The 10877-nt window shown below is 37.2% G+C and overlaps 1 pseudogene; it reads right to left on the minus strand.

Annotated features, from left to right (window-relative positions):
• Positions 1-1443: 1443 nt before the first annotated feature.
• Positions 1444-2618, minus strand: LOC130868161 (60S ribosomal protein L4-like; annotated as a pseudogene).
• Between the last annotated feature and the right edge of the window lie 8259 nt (positions 2619-10877).

The following is a 10877-nucleotide window of genomic DNA, read 5'->3' on the forward strand; positions in this document are numbered from 1 at the left end:
TCCCCTCTCCTAGCTCCTTTCAGATTCTCCCCATTTCCATATACTATGTCCAAATCCATGAAGTTCCCACAAAAACCAACAAGGAAACTGAGTCCCATATGTAAAAGCAAAGAGACTTTATTTTAATTAAGTTTGCAAACTTGGTCTCTCTGCATGTCCAACGTATTGGAATATCTGGAGAGCCCTGAGCTCAATTAGAATTGGGTATTTATAGTAGTAAAGGTGGGGGTGAGGGGTCTCTGAGGTTTAGGACACCTGAAATTGGCTGACATTTGTCTAGGGGTGTCCTAGTGAGGTGCACTGGCAGGTGATCCTAACTCCAGCTGTTGGAATGTTAGGCATTTCCTTTGAATGGTCTTCTCTTGTGCAGTGGTTGGTTATCTCAGCTTGTGGTTCTTTCCTGCTACCAGTCATTGCTTCAGGGTAAACTACTGAGACTCGGCCTCTTACTAAATTTATTCAGGGCTGAGTTCTTCTCTGGCAGGTGATAATAGGTGGAAATAAAGAACTTCCTTTGGGGACCTGTCCGTACTTAGCTTATCATGGCTGGCCCCCACACATACTCACCCAACTTCATGTTCTTTCTTTCTCTTAAAACAAAAACAAACGTCAAAACAAACAATAAACAAAAAGACAAAAAGTGATAAAACACACACTCAGACCCCCCAAAGCAAAACAAAAAGTGCACAAAAGACAAATGTTGTCTGACTTAATTTGTATGGAAAGTATAGAAGGAGATAAGTTTATTAAAAGAGTAGAATAGTGGTTGCTACTGGACAAGAAAGGAAGCAAATGAGAAATAAGCTATATAGTTATACAAGATGGAAAAGTTCAGTGATTTAATATACAGCAGGAAAACTGCAGTTAATGCAACTGTATTATCAATTAAAACTTAGATAAGAACATACATATTAATGGCTCAGACTATAAACAAAAACAAGATAACTTTCAAAGCTGTATAGTGATAACTCCATGATATATGTGTATCAAAAGATTGTGTTAATGTCTTAGTCAAGATTGTTGTGATAAAACACTCTGACCAAAAGCAAGTTGGGGAGGAAAGGCTTTATTTGGCTTACACTTTCACATCATAGTCCATCACCAAAGGTAGTCAGGACAGGAACTCAAACAGGAAAGGAACCTAAGGACAAAACATGATACAGAGGCCATGAAGGATGCTGCTTACTGGATTACTCAGCCTGCTTTTTTATAGAACCCAGGAAATGCCCTACAGGCTTGCCTACAGTCCAATCTTATGGAGGCATTTTCTTTCTTTTCTTTTTTTTGCATCTTTGATCAGGTTTTTATTCAAATAGGCTGTCTCTATTTGCTCAATGGAATGAAAGTAATTTTAATAGATTGAGCAGCAGACTTTTTCTCTTTAGTTGGTTTCTTCTCTACTGGTTTTTTCTCAGCTGCTGGTTTCTTGGTAGCTGCAGCCTTTTATCCTGCAGGCTTCTTCTGCTTCTTGGCCTCCACAGGCTTCTTTTCTTTCTTACTTTCTGCAGGCTTCCTGTCTGCAGTCTCCTTCTCTGATTTGGCAGCCAGTGCTGCTGCTGCTGCTGCTGCTTCCAGTTTCTTCACCCAGAATTTGTGATTTCTGGCCTGGAGAAGAATGGTATTCCTGCGCATAGTCTTTGCATATGGGTTGAGCTTCAACATGATTCTCAGGTTCTTCAGTGGATTCTTCTTCAAGACTCTACGGCTGAATCTTGGTGCTCGGAGGGCTCTTTGGATCTCTGGACTTTTCAAGACTCTGCTAAGGTCTGTGTTCATCATCTTGTGCATGGGAAGGTTATAGTTACTCTTGAGGGTAGCAGTCTTATGCCAAGTGCCATACAACTTGCGGAAAACACTTTCAGACCAGATGCAGAAACGCCCCACATGCCTACCAGGAGCAAGTTTCAAAATGTTCAGCTTGCTGACATTAAGCAGAGTAATACCAGGGATGTTTCTGAAGGCTTTGGTGATACCATTATCTTCATTATAGATGATGCAGGGCCCCCTGCGCTGGATACTCATTGGTTTCTCATTTTGCCTTTGCCAGCTCTCATTCTCTGAGAGGCATAGACCTTTTTGATGTCATTCCAAGCTTTAAGTTTCTTAAGCAGCTGAACAGCCTCCTTGGTCTTCTTGTAACCTTCAACCTTATCTTTAACTACCAAAGTGAGCTCAGGAACTTTCTCAATACGATGACCTTTAGACATCACCAAAGCTGGTAAGGCTGAGGCAGCCAGCGCAGAACAGATGGCGTATTGCTTTTGGTTTGTGTTTACTCGGCGGTGCCAACGACGCCAGGTTTTGGTTGGTGCAAACATGCGGCCTCCCTGACACATATTTCCAAAGGCACCCTGGCCAGAACGGTGGGTACCACCACCTCGAACTCTAGGAATTAGAACCACAGCTCTGCCAGTACCCCAAGACTCAGCACTGGTTTGATGACCTGCTAATTCACTGAGGGCATAGGGCTGCCTGTTGTTTTTCCTCAAGTTGGTGTGAACAAAGTTCACAATATCCGGTCAAACGGGAGCTTGGAAGACAGCTGGCAAAGTGACATTCTTGACAGATGACTCCCCCTTTTCAGAGTACACCGATATGAGGGGACAGGCACAAGCCATAACGGGAGAGGAGAGAGCCATGCTCCTCTCAACCTGGCTGCTCCCACAGGAAAAGGAAAAGGAAAAGGAAAAGGCGGCATTTTCTTTTTTTTTTAAAAAAAAATATTAGATTTTAAAAAAAAAAATACCAATCTAAGTTCCCCCTCCCCTCCTCCCATCCCCTCTACACCCCACCCCACCCCACCCCCATCTAATCCTTAGAGAGTGTAAGGCACATTGCTTTGTGGAAGGTCCAAGACCCTCCCTACTATATCTAGGATGAACAGGGTATACATCCAAAAAGAATAGGATCCCCAAAAGTCAGTACATTCAGTAGGGATAAATCTTGGTGCCACTGTCAGTGGCTCCTCAGTCTGACCCAGCCATACAACTGTCAACCACATTCAGAGGGACTAGTTTGGTCCTATGCTTGTTCCTTCCCAGTCCAGCTGGAGTTGGTGAGCTCCTATTAGCTCAGGTAGACTGTTTCAGTGGGTGAACCCATCATGGTCTTGACCTCTTTGCTCATATTCTCATTCCTTCCACTCTTCTACTGGACTTTGGGAGCTCAGTCCAGTGCTCTGATATGGGTCTCTGTGGAAGCATTTTCTTAATTGAGGATCCTTTCTCTCAGGTGACTATAAGTTGTGTCAAGTTGACATACAACTAGCCAGAACACTACATATATTAAATGTATACATTATCAATAAATATATCTTAATGGTAGAATGCTTACCTGGAGTGCACAAGGCCCCAGGTTTGAACCACATGGGGTACTGCAAAAACTCAATGAGTATATAAAAGTAGCACTCTAAACTGTATATTGTGTATACTGTTAGTTAAGATTTCAAGCTGTATATGATTCAAAGCACTGCAATGGTTTCAAATTAATTTGAAAGCCACAAGTTTGCCAAATCTTTGTATTTAAAACCCATTACAGTGAAAGAAGTAGATTCTGTTCACAAACCTGTCAGAAGACTTATTGTGAAAAATTTAATAAAAAATTAAAAAGACAGATCACTTGAATAATTTAGTACTACACTGACCTTAGAAGTAACAAGTTTACATAATCTAACACAAGTGTTACTTTACAGGTAGGCAAATAAGAAACAACCATGGTAATTCATTTGGCCTAGATAACAGAGATAATTAGAAGCATAAACAGGCCTATTATTAGTTTCCCACAATAATTTTTCATTATTTTCATAATAAAACTCCGAGTGCATTATTGCAAAAAATAATATGTATATTTTTCACATGTACAGGAGGCACTGTGTCATTGCAAAAAATAAATATTATTATCTGAAAATAAAATGTATTCTTGTTTTTTGTTCTTTCTTTAGAATCTTCTTGTTTTATGGACTCAATAATTACTTAACTCTTTGAGGTTATTAATTGTTCCCCTTAAAAAGATTCTTTTTGGAACAACATCTCACTCTATTTTTGGTCTCCTTACCTATCTCTGAACATTATCTATCTATTTATCTATTATTAATTCTATGTATCATCTATGTATTTACCTGTCTAGTCTCTATCTGGAGACAGCAATACAAAAAATTTGATAGAGTATGTCAAGAATTTACAAGAATCAGCATCTTTACTCTGTAAAAGCAATACATTAGAAATACAATTGAAAAGAAGACAGTATTTTAAATAGCAACAAGAAAGACAAAATGCTTAGCCAGAATCATATGAATCATTTGAGGAACACAATACTGAAAGATGAAGTTTACATTACTAAATGAAAAGATATTTAATTTTAGAGCTGGGAGAACTCACATGGTACAAAATCCAATTATCTCTGTATTAATTAACACATTTAATTAAGTTTCAATAAACTATCAGTTTCTCTTTTCATCTAAAAAAGAAATTTTAGGCTCATAAGAAAAGAAAAACAAAAAGCATTCAAAATATTTAAAACATGTATCAAAAAGTAATTTTATAAAATATGTTATGAAAACTCAATTTAAGTGTTTTTCATACAATGCATTTTGATCATATTCTTTCCCCTACTCCAACTCTTCTCTGATCCTCACCATCTCCCTATCCACCCAACTTCATGTTCTTTCTCTTTTTTTCCTTCTAAAACAAACAAATTAAAACAAAAAATCAAAACAAAACTTTTATTAGACAAAAGTACAAAAATCAAACCAAACAAAACCAAAAAGTACACAAAATGGAGTCTGTTTTGTGTTGGCCTCCTACTCCTGGGTATGAGACATGCTCTAGAATGTGGTCAATACACCAAGTGTTCTTCCACTGATGAAAATCAAGAATCCCATTCAGGGCTGAGTCTTCCAAAGTCTCTCATTCTTTGCACTTTGTCCAGTTGTGAGTCTCTATGTTACTTTTTATGTACTACAAGAAGAAACTTCACTTCCATTTTATTGTTATATCTCTTTAGCAGGAAAATAGTATTTTGTTTTCCCCTAGGTCCATGACCTATCTAGTCCCAGGAAATTGGCCACCCAAACAGTGTCAACTTGGGTTCTATCTCTTTGAATGAACCTCAAATCCAACCACAGAGTGGTTGGTTATTCCCACAATTTTTGTGCCATTATTGTACCAGCATAACTTGCCGACAGATCACCAATGTAGTTTACAGGGTTTGTAGCTGGGTGAGTGATTTTCTTTCCCCTCTGGTAACACACAGAGTACCTACCAATACTGTGGATGCTAGTCAGTAGTGATGAAGCTTCTAATTAGTCACCAGCTCTACTTCTCTGTCTTCAATGAGATATGAAAGTGTTGTCTTTAGCAATGTGGCCTTAACGTCTATGGAGAGTAACCAATAGCCTTGGCTAAAGCTTGAGATGTTGGAGGTTTCTATGGGGTCACTTTGGCTCATGACTCAACTAGATGTAACATGGTCCTGGCATAGGAGGTTTCAATTTATATCTCTAGTATTGGAAATGATGAAAAGATAAAGTGAATAGCATAGTGAATTGTCAAGATTCTTACAATATAAAATAGCAGAAGAGTACTCTAATATGTATATATTCCATACTTTCTTCATCCATTCTTCCATTGAAGGGCATCTAGGTTGTTTCCAGGTTATGGCTATTACAAACAATGCTGCTAAGAACATAGTTGAGCATATACTTTTGTTGTATGATAGGGCATCTCTTGGGTATATTCCCAAGAGTGGTATTGCTGGGTCCAGGGGTAGGTTGATCCCGAATTTACTGAGAAACCGCCATACTGATTTCCAAAGTGGTTGCACAAGTTTGCATTCCCACCAGCAATGGATGAGTGTACCCCTTACTCCACAACCTCTCCAGCAAAGGCTATCATTGGTGTTTTTGATTTTAGCCATTCTGACAGGTGTAAGATGGTATCTTAAAGTTGTCTTGATTTGCATTTCCCTGATCACTAAGGAAGTTGAGCATGACTTTATGCCCTTCAATGGAAGAATGGATGAAGAAAGTATGGAGTATATACATATTAGAGTACTACTCAGCAGTAAAAAACAATGACTTCTTGAATTTTGCATGCAAATGGACGGAAATAGAAAACACTATCCTGAGTGAGGTAAGCCAGACCCAAAAAGAGGAACATGGGATGTACTCACTCATATTTGGTTTCTAGCCATAAATAAAGGACATTTAGCCTATAATTTGTGATCCTAGAGAAGCTAAATAAGAAGATGAACCCAAAGAAAAACATATAGTCCTCCTCCTGGATATTAACCTTCATCAGGCGAAGAAAGGAGACAGAGACAGTGACCCACATTGGAGCACCAGACTGAAATCCCAAGATCCAAATCAGGAGCAGAAGGAGAGAGAGCACGAGCAAGGAACTCAGGACCGCGAGGGGTGCACCCACATACTGAGACAATGGGGATGATCTATCGGAAACTCACCAAGGCCAGCTGGACTGGGTCTGAAAAAGCATGGGATAAAACCGGACTTGCTGAACATAGCAGACAATGAGGACTGCTGAGAAGTCAAGAACAATGGCACTGGGTTTTGATCCTACTGCACATACTGGCTTTGTGGGAGCCTAAGCAGTTTGGATGTTCACCTTACTAGACCTGGAAGGAGGTGGGAGGTCCTTGGACTTCCCACAGGGCAGGGAACCCTGACTGCTCTTCGGGCTGATGAGGGAGGGGGGACTTGATTGGGGAAGGGGGAGGGATATACGCTAGATGATGTATGGGCTAAAGCACACTTCGCCATTATATTCGTAGGAGTGAACATAACATTTTTCCCTCAACACTTCCTTGGCCTTTCAGGAGTGGCGGGGAGGAGGCAGAAATCTTTAATAATTAAATAAATAAATAAAAAACAGCAGAAGAATAACAACAACAACAAAAAAAAAAACCCCAAGAAAATAACAGTAGCAACAAAAAAAACATACCCTAAATTTAGGAATACAGAAAATGACCCCTCTGGTTCTATGCCCCATTTTTAAATTGGGCTATCTGTTTTCTTGCTGCTCAGTCTTTTGAATTCTTTGTATGTTCTGGATATCAGTTCTCTGTCAGATGTGTAATTGGTAAAGATTTTGTTTTATTCTGTAGGCTGCTTCTTTGCTTGAATGATGATGCCCTTTTCTGTAAAGAAAGTTTTATGAGGTCCCACTTACAATTGTTGGTCTTAATGTCTATGCTACTGAGGTCCTGTTCAGAAAGTCCTTTTCTGTGTAAGTTCAGATGTATTCCCTTCTTTCTCTTCTATTAGATTCAAGAGATCTGATCATTTAAAAATGGTGTTTCCTTCTGTTAGTTTTTTGTGTGTGTGTCTTTTTTTATTTGAGATTCTAATATAATTAAATTTCTCCCTTCATTTTCCTCTTCTCAAACTCTCCAATATACGCCTCTTTGCTCTCTTTCAAATTTATGTCATATTTTGTCATTGTTATTAAATACAGATAGCATACTAAATCTTAATATATAAAATTTAATATATTAAATGTTATTAATTATATATTAGAAATCTAAACCTCTTAGGATGCATAATGCTATTTGTATTTATGTCTTCAGGGCTCACCATTTGATATTGGACAAACAGTTGTGGGGCTTTTCCCTAGTGATGAGTATTTCTCCCAACCTTAGCATCCCTTAGTTGTCTGTAGTTCTTTGAGTAGCTTTCAGTAGGGTTGAGGCCTCAGGGGTTTTCCCACATCCACTTTGGCATGTATATTGGTATAGGTATCTTATTTTTTATTCAAAGATTTATTTCGTTATTATGTAACAATATTCTGTCTTCATGTATGCCTGTAGGCCAGAAGAGGACACCAGATCTCATTACAGATGTTTGTGAGCTACCAAGTGGTTGCTGGGAATTGAACTCAGGACCTTTGAAAGAGCAGGCAGCGCTCTTAACCACTGAGCCATCTCTCCAGCCCCAGATTTCTGGTCTTATGTTGAGGTCCTTGTTCCATTTGGAGTTGTTTCATACAGGCTGATAGATTTGAACCTAGTTTTATACTTCTATTTGCAGCCAACCAATTTGACCAACACCATTTGTTGAAGATGCTGTGTTTTTCCAACGTAGATTTTTGGCTTCTTTGTCAAAAATCAGGGGTCCATAGGTATGTGGATTCTTAACACTGTCTTCAATACAATTGATCAATGCATCTGCTTTTATGTCAATAACATGCTGTTTTTATTACTATATCTCTGCAATATGATATGAAATCATGAATGGTGATTCTTCTAGCAGTTCTTATTATTAAGAATATTTTTTGCAATCATAAGTTATTTTGAACTTCCATACAAACTTTAAGGTTATTTCTTTCAACTTTTATGAAGAACTGTATTGGAATTTTGATGATTGCATTAAATCTGTAGATTGCATTTAGTAGAATGGCCATTTCACAATATTTTTTCCATAAGTCCATTAGCACAGAAGTCTTTCCATCTTTTGATGTCTTTTTCAATTTCTATCTTCAATGTCTTAAAATTTTTATTATATAAGTCTTTTACTCACTTGGTTAGAGTTATTCCAAGATTATACAATAAAATTTAGGTTATTGTGAAAGGTATTCTTTGCTTGCCTTATTTCCTTCTCGGTGTCTTAGTCATTTGTTTTTTGTGTTAATTTTGTGTCTTTTTGTTATGCTGAAAGTGTTTATCAGTAGTAGGAGTATTTTCAGTCATGGACTAAGGTAAATTATCTGGAGGTGTTTATATCAGTAAGGTAACTTTCTCAATCATTACACTTTGAAGTTTCACATTGTGATGAACAGCTGTCTTTAAAGTCTTTTAGGGCCTAGCTCTTCTTGGAGAATAGGTTCATTTTTATTTTCTACCTGGTGTTGCTCTTTTTAAAATTCTCCTATGATTTGCTATACATTGACAGGGAAATTCTCTATTGCATTTTCCCAACTTTCATGGGAGATTTTTCCCATGCTTCAGTGTTGTTTGGGGGAAATCCATACTGATTGTTTATATATATATAGACTAAAAATTTGGCAGAAATAGTAGTGGTGATTGAACAAGAAAACCATTGTGTAAAATGTCTCCTTAGCCTACTGTGCACGTAATTATTTTTAAATCCATCACTAGTTTTCTGGCTTTTTCAGGCAAATGTAACTTTAATTCATGAGCAACTCCTGGAATTTAATCAGCTATCAGAGATGCCAGGAGTTACAGAAGAATAATAGATTAATTTTAAAATTTTAATTAAAATATAATTATATTGTTTCCCCCTCTCCTTTCTTCCTTTCCATCCCTTACATTTCCCCTCCCTTGAACCCATTCATGACCCCCACCTCACTCCCTCACAGATCCATGGTATTTCTTTTATTGTTATTGTTATACACATATAAATGCATAAATATATAAATATAAGCACAGTTTAAACTAAAGTTATCATTTTGTGACATGGATAACGCTTTCTCCCAAATTTAGTTTTCTACCCGTTTCTCTAGATTTTCTTTTTATGGGGCTTGTAATTTGGGGGTAGAGTTTTGTATCTAGGAATTTAACTTTCTGGATTATAATATTTTAGGATTGTGAATTTTAGGAATTCAGTCTTGAGGGATTTTGATCTTTGGAGATTCAACACTGATAATTATGGCAGTTGGTTTTGTATCTCGATTACGATTGATATAATCTCTTTTCTTCTTCTTCCTTACCTTTTTCATAAAGTTCAGAAGTATTATGTACATTTTCACTATTGTGTAATACTACTCATTCCTTTTACAAAAGAAAACTGCTCCTATTAAACAGCAACTTTCCTACTCTCTTCCCATAGTTCATGATTACCATCATTCTAGTTTCTGTCTCTATTTTAGGTACCTGACATAAGTGAACTTATCCACCATTTGTCTTTTGGTCTCTGACTTATTTCATTTATTATGTCTTCAAGGTACACTCATGTTGTAGCATATGTCAATCTTTATAAGATTAAATAATATTACCTTTTATATGTATCCTATATTTTCTCCATCCATCCATCCATCCATCCATCCATCCATCCATCCATCCATCCATTCATCCATCCATCCATCCATCCATCCATTTATTCACTGACATTTGGGTTGTTTCTATCATTTGGCTATTGTGAATTATTTTGCTGTGGATGTGGGTACATAACTATCTGTTTGAGATTCTGCTTTAAAATTTTCTTGTGCATATACTCTGCTAGTGGAATTGAATTATGGGGTAATTCTACATTTATTCTTTCAGAAATTTTCATATTATTTTCACACAGAACTTGTATTAGTTTATATCTTCTTCACCAGTTAGAAAGAGTTCAAATTTATCCACATTTTCCAACCACTATCAAGATTTCCTGCTTTGTATTTTTAAAATAATACCCAACTTTGCATATTTTAGATACTAATTCCTCATCAGAGGAACAGTTAGCAAAGTTTTTCTCCCATTGTGTAGTCTGTCTCTTCACTTGATGGACAGTTTCTTTGTAGTACAGATACTTTTATTTTGTGAGGTCCCATTTGTCGATTGTTGGCCTTATTTTTGGAGTGGCCAGAGTGTCATTTAGAAAGCAACTGTCTGTATTTAGGGTACTCTTTACTTTTCCTTCTAGCTTTTTATTTTTAGTCTTCATGTTGAGGTCTTTTATTCATTTGGAGTTGATTTTTGCACAGGGTGCAAGATAAGGTCTAGTTTGATTCTTCTACACGTAAACATGGAGTTTTCCCAACATCTGTTCTTTTTTGTTAATTGAAAAGAAATATTTCTCAAAATATTTTGATCATGTTTTCCCCTCCCTCATCTCTTCCTAGATCTTTTTCATCTCCCCAATTATCCAACTCCATATCTTCTTTCTCTTTCTTTAGAAAACAAATAGGCAGGCAGACAAACAAACA

This window comes from Chionomys nivalis, chromosome X (genome assembly GCF_950005125.1).
Source record: "Chionomys nivalis chromosome X, mChiNiv1.1, whole genome shotgun sequence".
In the NCBI taxonomy this organism is placed as follows: domain Eukaryota; kingdom Metazoa; phylum Chordata; class Mammalia; order Rodentia; family Cricetidae; genus Chionomys; species Chionomys nivalis.